Below are 11312 nucleotides of genomic sequence, written 5' to 3'. Positions count from 1 at the left end.
CCGGGAAGACATCACGAGCCGTGCACTTCATCTCCTCATAGCCGCTGAGCCTCGTTAACTCCAGAGACAGGGCTCGGATGGGCGCTACACATACACACACACACATACACACACAGACAAAGACACTCACAGCATGCTCAAATGTTTCCCGGCAGCCCCTGATGATAGACTCCAAATGCCAGGCCTAATATAGCCTTGCAGTGGGTCACGTCATTCTGATGCAGATAACAGAAGAGCTCTGTTAACACAACCATTTATGAGCACAAACGGTCTCACAAAATCATTTCTTAAAATTCTCTAAAGTATGTTGTCAAATGGTAAAAATGCGAAATTAACGTTTTTATTCATTAATCATCCAATAAATTTGTGGTAAGTAACAAAATGCTGTTCTATCCCTATCACAGCAGTTAGCATGCACATGCAAGGTTACCTAGGATGCATCTATTTGGTCTCAAAGCAATGGATGTAATGTTTAATGATTGCTATGCCATTGTAGCTCATACTATATTATTCCCATCAGACTCTAAAAATACCCCAAGAGTAGCCGAAATAGACCCCTGCAGCATCACTGCTTTGCCCATGGACGACCACTCCACTGGATGTAAACGTCTAATTGGGATTTCCCCAGTGATATCGCTCCACTTGACTTGAAACATATCAGACGTAAAGCCTATCCAAAAATTGGCTGCTATAAGTTTCTGAATTGAAAAAGCAATTTAAAAGAAAACCTTCTTAAAAGTGCTTTTCATAAAGTTCCTTTAAGCAATCAAAATTAATATTAGGTCTTGACGCTCCATCCACTCTCATGGTGTGGATGATGCTGTGCTAAGATTTCATAAACAATAACAGGGGATAGTAAAGTAAGAGTTAAGTTTCAACATTTTTCAGATGTCTGAATGAAGGAAACCTTCAGATGTATCTGTATCTACTCTTTAACATTCTGTGATTGGTCCGCTTTGTGTTTAGAAGTCTACAAAACCTTTTTATTAGTTTTACTTTTCATACACCACGAAATGAACTGGACAGAAAGTGAATCAGTGTAAACAACATAAAGATTTCTTAAAGCACTCTTGCATAAAGTCACATTAAAAAACTCACCTTCAACCTTCACAATGACCTTTGCATTGTGCTCGCCCTCAGAGGTGTGCACGTGACACCTGTACGTGCCCCTGTCCTTTGGATTAGTCCTTCTAAGTACGAGTGTGGCATTCCCAAGGGATATCAGGTGGGGGAAAATGGAGGCGCGACCTACAAGCTGCTCATGCTCAAAGTGGTCTTCGCTGCTATCGTCATCACCATCGTCGTCGTCGTCATCATTGTCCTGCTCAAACTTGTAAACAACAACGTCCTGTTTGTACCACTTAATGGTCTCCTTGCTCCCTGGCTCAAAGCTGCAGGGGAGCACGCACTCCTCCGAGATGGCACACGTCACAGCGACATCTGAAATATGAAGGGGAGAGTGCTGTGACTTTCTTTGCATGAATTGAGATGAAATTCACTTGGTCTAAGTTACTCCTGTTTATTGAGAAGAGTGAATATCGTGATGTTCTTGCTGATAACATGTCATCACTAGAAATCAGTTCTTCTTCCCTGCCCTAAAGCAGTCGCCAGTGTCAGATGCAAAACAGTGCAATTTGCTTATTACTGTAAGCTCCTGTTGTGCAGCAGAGAAGAAGAATTGATTTTCAGTTAAACAAGTTGTGTGTTTAAAGGCTAATAATTGATGCCATACTATTGATACAAAGACAACTTGTCAATTGACTTGACGATGCTAAACCTTGACATCCATTGACAATCAAGTCATTCTTTTTTGTAGGTACATACTTTAGTTTTTATTATACTTATGTTTTTATTTATTTATTTTTAGTATTATGCAGTTCCTTAAAAAAAGGCTAAAGGATTAATGAGCCTCAGCTGATAATGTTTCACTGTGGGACATATTAGCCAATCGATTTTTCATGAAGGCAAATTATTAAATTATTTTAAAACATTGTTATTATACTAAAGCCCTCGACGTAAGAGGAAACGGTTCAGAAGGAGTCTTAATTGTAACTGCTGTTACATCAACATCACCGCTGAAACCTTTGTGATGTTGGTATGTTGCCTTTAGTTGGCTCAGACTACTTTTGAACAAAGTGAGCGACGCTTCTAGATGGCCACACCCAGCAAGACATTCTAGCTTAAGATTTTATCATTTTAATCCACTATTTCTGGCACTGCAATCAAAAGGAATGCATTGCATTATAATACTGGGATCTCAGGATGAAGCAAATTCAGGAACAGCTGTTGAGGGATGCAAACTATAGTGATAAAAGTGATTATTTTATTTACATTATACAGATGTTTAAAATGAAGTCTTATTATAGAAAAGGATTACCCAGTTTGGCTACAGTAGCAGTCTCTCTTGGGTATTGCACTGACTAGTATCAATGACATCAACTTATGTTACCTTAACATCCTCTTGGTGAGGTGAATAATTAACACTGAAGATATCTTGTGAAGAACATTTTGGGAAAAAAAGGATGAAGAATGAGGAAAAATCAAAGTATTTCCCAGCAGGCACATAATGACACATCTGATCGACTTCCCTTTATTGCTTCACATTAAGAGTGGAGGAGTGGCTTAACGCTCAACAATGACGAATAGATAACTATGACGTTTACTCAAAGTAGGAAATTAAACCTATAATTCTTGAGAAATACAAGTGGGTGAAACTTCCCCAAACTCTCTAGTTCCTACACGCCAACCTCCTTTTGTCAACATGAAATAGCAGTCAACCAATGTTTGAATTGAGATCACTGTGTAAATCAACACGGCGTTGATGTAGAGTTCAGTTTTGTTCTGAAACTAAGAAGCGTCAGTACTGTATCTAGTACAAGCAACTTTTAGAGGAGAAATTGTCAATTTCTGATGCTTATTCTAGTTTTTAGAATTGTGATTGAAAGCTGTTTGCATTAAATAAACATTTAACATGCACATTTAATAATTATTCATCTCTCTTTGAGCACACAATAATAATACTGTCGCTCTAGGAGGCTAGCTAAAGGACAAGGTTTGCCTGTAGTACAGTTTGTTTTTTTCAATTTTAGCCAAATTTAATTAATACATTAAGAGCATAGTGTTGCATCTTTTAATACATTTTGATTTCCTTTCTGTGACTATCCCCTCCTTGGCATTAAATCCCTTTGAAGACCTTAATGTTTGAAAACAGCAAATATAGTTTTTCTAAATGCTTATCAAGCATTATGGGGTTGGGTGACACTGGGAGCAAGCTAAGCAAGTTAGCCCAGACATCCATCTGATCCAGCATGTTTTCAGCCCCTACATGGAGATCCTAAAGCGTTCCCAGGTCAGGCACGATATGCTTTTACCTCCAGTTTTATCCTTATCCATCCTACTCGTCTCCTATTATTTGGAAGTAACCCCAGAGGACATAAACAGAAAGGTGCTCTGGTGACATCCTGATTACCCCTGAAAAACACCAGCTGGCTCCTCTCATGAAATTGGGTGCCTTAAGATATCTCAAAGACTAATTCCAGCCACCTATAGAGGAAATTTGTTTAAGCCCGTCATATACGTGGTCTTGTTCTATAATGATCAGGTAAGAGTTGGATTGTCAAACATGAGTGGTAACTGTAAAGACCTTTTTTTTCCAGCGCTGCTCCCTCTGTACTACAACTGTTCGTCAAACGCCTCCATTACTACTGGCGCCGCATCTACTTGAACTCCTTCACAAGAGGCAGTATCCCTATTCCAACCAAGGGGGACTATTCCACTTCTTTATAAGGAGCCATAGCTTAAAGCTTGGACGAGACTACTCTCAGTCTTCAGTCTGTTTTCTACAACAGCTTTTCGTTGAAGTTGACTTATTTTCACAATGGAATTATTTTGCACAAAACAAGAAATACCACTTGCTTTGGACAAGCTTGTAAGGGGGTGAAGGATTTCAACAAGCGAAACCTGTTTGAATGTTAAAGTGGACACCTGACTATTGTTTTAAGACGGTTTTCAGACATTTTTGAACCGATCCTTTAAGCATGTTTAAGCACCTTTGACCACATCCCATTAGTCCTCATAGGCAGGTGTTTAACTCCAGCTGTCATTGCAAAAGGTGAGGAAAGGAGCCTGCTGTCAGAATGATTTATTAAACAGGTTTCTTACTCATATTTCTTGCTGGCTCTTGGGGTCTGAAACTGAGTATTGGATTTATTTCCTTCTGTCCTCGAGTTGAACTTGAAAGCAACCTTCATATTTTCCAAGTAACAAATGTGCATGTTTTACAAGCTGTCCAAGGCAAAACACCTAACTTAACAACTTTATTCACTACACTTTCAAAGTGAACATTTTTCGCTTGCTTCATATTAACGGTGGGAATCTTACGTTTTGAAATAATATACTAATTCTGTATTCTTTTCATCCATCCATCTCCTTCTACTTATCCAGGGAGGAGTCATGGTGGCAACAGGCTAATCAAGTCAACTCAGACGTCCCTCACTCCAGCAAGGTTTTCCAGCTCCTTCTGGGGGATTCCGAGTTGTTCCGAGGCCAGATGGCATATGTAACCCTTCCAGTGAACTCTGGGTCTACCCCAGGGTCTCCTCTGATTTGGATGCGCTTGGAAAGGCACTAGGAGGTGACTGGAAGGCATCCTGATCCCTCTGGATGTCTGAGCTCCTGACCCTATCTCTAAGGTTAAGCCCAGTCATCCTCCTGAGGAAACTCCTTTTTACTTGTATCCACGATCTTATTCTTTCAGTAACTGCCCAAAGCTCATAACCATAGATAAAGGTTAGAACATAAATCAACTCCATCTTCACCACAACAGCGCTTGCAACACTGCTGACGCTGCACCAATCAGAGAAACTCACGATCCTTTTTACACTCACTGAGACCCAGAGATACTTGAACTCCTTCACTTGAAGGAGGTGCTGATCCTCATCCCAGCTTCGCATTCAGCTACAAACCACCCAGATGCTTGCTGGAGGTCCTGGCCTGAAGAAGCCATTAAAACCATATCATCTGCAAAAAGCAGAGACGTGATGTTGAGGAAACCCTCCTCCCCCGTCTGCCCCTTCAAATCCTGTCCATGAATATCACAAACAGAATGTGTGATTATGTTTTATTGAGTGCTTGGCCTTTGTGAAATATGCCTTTTTGATCTCATAGTTAGCAGTGTTCATCTGAGATCATTCCTGCAGAAACTCGGATTCCTAGAAATGCTTGCAAGCATCTGATTTGAATTCTTCTTACAACTTTAATGATAATGCTTTCATCACATGCTAATATAAGACGTTGATTATGTTGTTTCTCGTACAGGTTCTCTCAGGACAACTTGTGGAAACAGCTTGAGTCAAAACCACATCAGCTCCTTGGTTTTGTGCCATGAGGGTGTCATATATTTATTTTTCTGTTCGTGGGTGTGCTGCGTATTCACATCCATGTGTTTGTAAGACAAAGTGACAGTTACTGGCTTCACAATAGATGAATGATTTGAGGGATTAATTGTGACTCTATCTCCAAAGGGGTTCTTTAAGCACCCTCCTCTCACTGTGTTATGTCTACAAATGCTCACAGCTGTTCCTCTCATCTCTCCTCTCCTCGTAAATCCAAGCTTTGGCAGCTGCAGAGTAATGACTCAGACCTGTGACTCACACCTGCACGATATAGCCACGCAGACGACCGGTTTACCTGCCTGACTGCCAGGTGATGTTTGCACATGTCAAACAGTGATGCGGCTTTTCCGCGGCCTTGCAGAAAGTGAAGCGTTTAAGCTTTCAAAAAATCTGCAGACTAGACATGGTTTCTTCAAGATAGCTGAAAAAGAGTGAACATAAACTTCCCACATGCCGCTATTAAACAAAATAAACTCTCAATCTAATCCACTTAAGTACTTCTATGTATGGTCATGCAAATGAAAACGTTTAAATAAGTCAAGCAATAATGAATTCTGCTTTTTAAGCCTGAATTCTGTCCAAGAGCAAAAACTGTTTATTACTTTCTTCAACACTTAAAGGTAGCATCCATATTCACTGTGGTTTTAATATCTGTCTTTTTAGCTCAAGTAAATTAGAAAAATGCTTATGAGTTATGTGCTCACACAACTCTGTTCTTTTAACTTGATATGTAAAAATCACCTTTAGGTTACTGTAAACTATCAGAATCAGTCTTTATTCTCAAGTACATTTACACATACCAGGAACTTGACCTGGTGTTTTGGTGCAAAAAACAACTAGCAAAGAAATAGAGCAAAAATAGTAAGAAGATTTAAAACAGCGAAACTCCTGCTGACAGGAAAGTTTAATAGATTAAGATTAGAAAATATGATCTTTACCAGATGCCTTACTTGGTTAGTGTTAGTCACAAAAAAGTATTGATTTTTATTTGAGCAACCATGTAAACAGATTTGAGCAGTTAGATCCAGCCTACTTTCTTTGCAACACACATGAATTGTGATCATGTGATATTTCATGGCCATTATCAAAGGAAAACTCCATCTAAAGAGATTTAGTTGACAGCAGCAGCACTGCAGCTAAAAAAAAAACTCCCCGTGTACCAGGTGGTACTAGCCAAGTAGTTTTGGTACCCAAACCAAAAGTGGGTCACAGTTCGTCAATGTTAAGGAACTAAAACGACTTTGTTAGGTTTAGAAAAAACACTGAGGTTTCCTTTTTCTTTTTTTCTTCGGCTGTTAGTAATCAAGTGGTTGAACAAACTGTAACCTTAGCTCTCAGAGATGACGGTTAGAACAGTTAAATTGAGACCAGACAGACATTCCCTTTAAGTCCAGCTGTTTCACTGCTTTTTCACTTTCTGTGGTTGGAGAATATTTCCATCCTGAGTTCATACCTGACGTCAGCATTTAAAGGAAAATGTTTGAATAAGCCATCTGACTAATACGGTACAATTCTCTATTACACAAGGGAAAATTCCACAATATTGCAACTTGCACAGTTTATCATATCTTCTTTCAGACTAGATCTGTGTATCAGGTGCGGTAAGAAATCCTTCCGTCTTTTATTCCCTGTGAATATTTCCCTTCTAACAGATCAGTTGAGGCTGCTGCACAAAGACTTGTTTGTGTCCTTACCTGGGGTTTTGTCCTGCGTGGCGAAGCTGATCCAGAGGAGGAAACAGGCCCAGGTCTGTACTGCTGACATGATTTCCTTACAGCTAAACACATTCACGACTCAGACGGACACACAGATTCAACTGCAGACACGTCTTCAGTCCATGATTCTTCCTGAGACGAGGGTTTTTTCTTCCGGCAGGTTTTTCCTTGGATCTCTCTGGGTGGCTCTCTTCATCACACACAGAAATACAGGGGAAAGGAAGAGAAAAAGCATAATTAGAGAGGCATTCCTGATGAAATTGACACAGGAAGATATACAGCGTAAAGCGTGACAGAACATGTGAGGCGCTGTGTGAGGAGAATCCAGTTTTGATCCTGTGATGAGAGGCGAGAATCTGCCTGTTCTCACCCTCAAACCTCCGTCAAAAGAACACAATAAAAGTGAGATCTGCAGCAAAAGCCCTGCACTCTTTCATCCTCCACAAACCATTGTTTTTTTTTCTCTCCAGGTATTTCTACCTCTAAATTCCTCAGCCTACCTTCCTTATTGCGCCCTCTCTTTTTATCTCTCCATGGGATTGATAAGCGAAAAGGATAAATCTTTTCACGCACAATACACCTGTCATGTTATCTCAACACGCTCTTAACTCTACAAAACAAACACAGGTGAACTTAGAACAGCATATCCAAGAGTGCAGGTGAACTAGAGATAAGAAAAACTACTTGAGCATTTTAAAAACTTGAGAAAGAGGACGAACGTGACTTTAATAATGTGTGTTGGAGAGATGGAGAAGAGCCAGGCGTGTAGGTTTCATGCTTAGATTCCATATGTGTTGATAATGAAACCATTCTGACCTGCATTAAAGCTGAAGACAAATTTCCTCTTTCATATTTATAGACTAAGGAAGAAGCACATTATCTTTAACGCACTGCTTCCTGTTGGCTTCAGCATTAAAGCTGCACCTGGATATTTTCCAAATAACTCCTGGTAACAAATGAAAAGTGGAGCAACGGTTGGGCAAGCGTTCTGTCTTCTTTTGTCTTACAGCTTGTGTCCTCCAATTGAAAACAAGTTTGTTTTTCTTTGTCTTTTCTTTTTTTTTTAAAGTGATGACAGATGATACAAACAATTTCTCTTTGTTCTGAACTGTATTCTGAATGGAATGTAGAGCAACCGCCAGGTAAAGCAACGTCGCGATTAAGCGAAATTCTGCACAAAATCACGGCCTCACATTTTTATGATTGTTATCATATCATTATTGAGCTATCTTTCAAGTGTTAGAACATTACCTTACTACTGCTGCTGCAAAAATAAAACCTCACAACGATTGATTTTCAAGGTTAAGTAAGGTCAGACAAGGTAATTAAAATTCCTGAGAATATTTCTCTCCTGTTAATACCTGTGAGATTAACATTTAAGTGCATGCAGCTCAAAAATAAATCAAACTGTTCACAAAGTGGATGACATTTTAACAGAAACATGTAAGTGTACTTTTCTGTCTGATAAACTGACTGAACGTTTTAACGTCTTGCTCTTTATAAAACAACACTTCACCATAAAACATAAGTTATAAACTTACTAACAGGAACTCTTTGACTTCACTAGTCTCTAAATATCTTAGACATCGTGTTCTTCACATCAATAAAAAAAACAAAACACTTTGGAAAGAACACTCTCCCCTAAAACAGACCGGGATCGCTTAAATTACTTTCCTATTTATTAATGATAGATTAATGTGAGTGCTAACTTAACTAACCCTTTACCTCAGCTACACTCCCTCCGTATCTGGAACATAATGCATTTTAATGAACTGTCACCAGCTGGAAAGAGGTTTTTACAAAGAGTACATGAAAACAGTTCGCACAGATGTGTGAAGCCCACACAACAGTCCATGTGCATTTTAAAACACTTTTTAAACCCTGCTCCCTCTAACAAGCTATTATCATGTTTTTGTAATTTATTAAGTGTTTAGTTCCATGTTTAGTCAAACATTTTACCAAGCTGGCTTTACAAGACATGCAGGGAATTATAGGAAAACCAGATTAAGCATCTCAGTCGGGTGTTTGGCTGACCCATGCTCTCTGAGCGGTCTAGTGGACCAAAACATGCAGCAAAATGCCCCCTGAGAGCAAACCTGAGCCATCAGATACCCTTACAGTAGGGGTCAAGCATCCAGGCTTGGTGTACACCACACATGAAGGCCTTGCCCACGTTACAATGTTCTACAAGTGAAAGTTCAATGTGAATGTTATATTAAGTTTTAATGGTATTAAAATAGTGTGTGTTCTCCCCATTAAAGAGGCAATGTTAAACAACAAGGATCAGATATTTTATATCTTGAGGATAGCTTAATTGTATTTAAAATAATGCGGTTTTAATATTTTACTCTCTGACTTAGGTTGTTATGTCACAAAAATCTGCCATCCAAGTTTGTCTCTTACCAGCTCAATGAATGAAAACATCTGTTTTAAAAGTTTGTGTCTAGTTTAGATCTAATCATAACACTGAAAGTTCCTATTAAAATTAAAAAATTAACATCTTTTGGCTAAAGATGCCTGAAAGATGATCAGCGTGGATTCATGCAGACTTCCTTAAAGAGGTGTCATTAACTAGTTCTTAACATGATTTGAATCAGAAGAGAAGTACTGGATATCTAGAATAAAAGATAGCAAAAGCTTAAACTTTGTACTCACAGATGTCCCTGGTCATCAGAAGAAAAACCTTTCTTGGTAAAACCTTGATTGAACAGTTTATAGTCCTGGGATACCACACTGAGCTGTTAGTGTGCTGAAATGAGCTCCATCTGTCAGTGACATGCCGGGAAACGTGTGTGAAAGCTGAGAAAACACTCACAGTGACTCAGATGAAATTCAGGAAAAAGAGGAAGAAGAGCGGAGTCTCGAGTTAGTCCTCAGGCTGAGTGTTAGCTTGACTGGATCAACAGGTTATTTAGAGAATAGGCAGCACACACACTTCACACACATAGTAGGCAGGGTAAGGTCGCTTCCCAAACTCACACACACACACACTTCACCACACACATAGTAGGCAGGGTAAGCTCGCTTCCCAAACTCACACACACACCCCTCTGAATGGGTGGAGTTTGGTTGTGATTGGAAAAGTCATAGGAGACAGTGTTTCCTCTGCAGCTCCATCAAATGTCAGCGGGGTTTGCTTTCAAAGAGCAGACTTGTTTTAGTGCCTGCTGTGTACCAGCAGCTATGATCTGTATGTCAGACAACCCACAGAAAAGAGTGTCACACACCTGCTCACACCTAACACACACAATGGACTCTCATGTAGCACGCAAAATAAAACACGCTTGCTTAAAGTCACCACATCAAACGTTGACGTTCTGTCTTTAATTACTGGATTTACACCTTGTATTTATTCATCTTTAAACTTAGTTTGCATCTTTGACTTACGTTTGGACCCTTGATATTATCCTGTATAATCCTGAACACCTGAACACCTCAGCATATTAGTTGTTTAAGAAGCTCAACCTACTGTGAGACACTTTGCATATTTTTTACTGTTCAAATTGAACTTTATTTTTACTAAGACAATGTCTTTTGACACAAGAAAAATCAGTTATAAAGGGAGTCCTGGCCTAGATCACATCTTAAACTTAAAAAAAACAAAAAACTGACTTGATTCAAACAAACAGAAATTGCAGCGCTCAATTATCAGAGTTTTGGCAACCTGACATGCATTGAGTGGTCGAACAACCCATGATTCGGTTTTGAGTTTCTTCCATGCTTATAGAGTAGTGCTTTATATATTGTGATTTTAATATATTAAATACATTAAAAGCACCACTGACACCATCAAAAGCACCATTTAAGCATTTCTTAACAAACATACTGACAAATACATATATTGGAGAGGTGACAATTCTTTTCTGCTATAAATAATTACACTGAAGCTGTTTTTCTTCAGATGAGAACTTACATGTCATGTTGCAAAACAATTCATTAGGTCAGACGCCCCCTCCCCCAAAGCCAATGCTATGCTATTGCCACTTGGTTAACATGGACAAACTACATGTAACTGAAAGCATTTCTTGTTTTCTGTTTGTTTATGTTTTTTTTTTGTTTTTTTTACAAATAACTTATAATAATTGAGACCACTTCTCTTTTTCTATGTTGTTGAGGTAATTGCCAGAATAGGTTGGTCCTCTTTGTTCTTGTAAAACAATTTGACAATGGTAGAATAGGTTTGTCACATCATGTCACATTGGCA

At 39.1% G+C, this 11312-nt stretch overlaps 1 long non-coding RNA gene across 1 annotated transcript; it reads left to right on the top strand.

The window, feature by feature from the left end:
* The first annotated feature begins 1441 nt into the window (after positions 1 to 1441).
* Positions 1442 to 8594, top strand: LOC136177203 (uncharacterized). The gene is made up of 2 exons (XR_010664842.1): positions 1442 to 4691; positions 7046 to 8594. It is a non-coding gene; the product is annotated as an uncharacterized lncRNA (long non-coding RNA).
* Positions 8595 to 11312: the final 2718 nt, after the last annotated feature.

The sequence above is a fragment of the Labrus bergylta genome, chromosome 20, assembly GCF_963930695.1.
Source record: "Labrus bergylta chromosome 20, fLabBer1.1, whole genome shotgun sequence".
Taxonomy (NCBI): domain Eukaryota; kingdom Metazoa; phylum Chordata; class Actinopteri; order Labriformes; family Labridae; genus Labrus; species Labrus bergylta.
The sequence above is the reverse complement of the archived record's forward strand: the minus strand, read 5'-3'. Positions and strand labels throughout refer to the sequence as shown.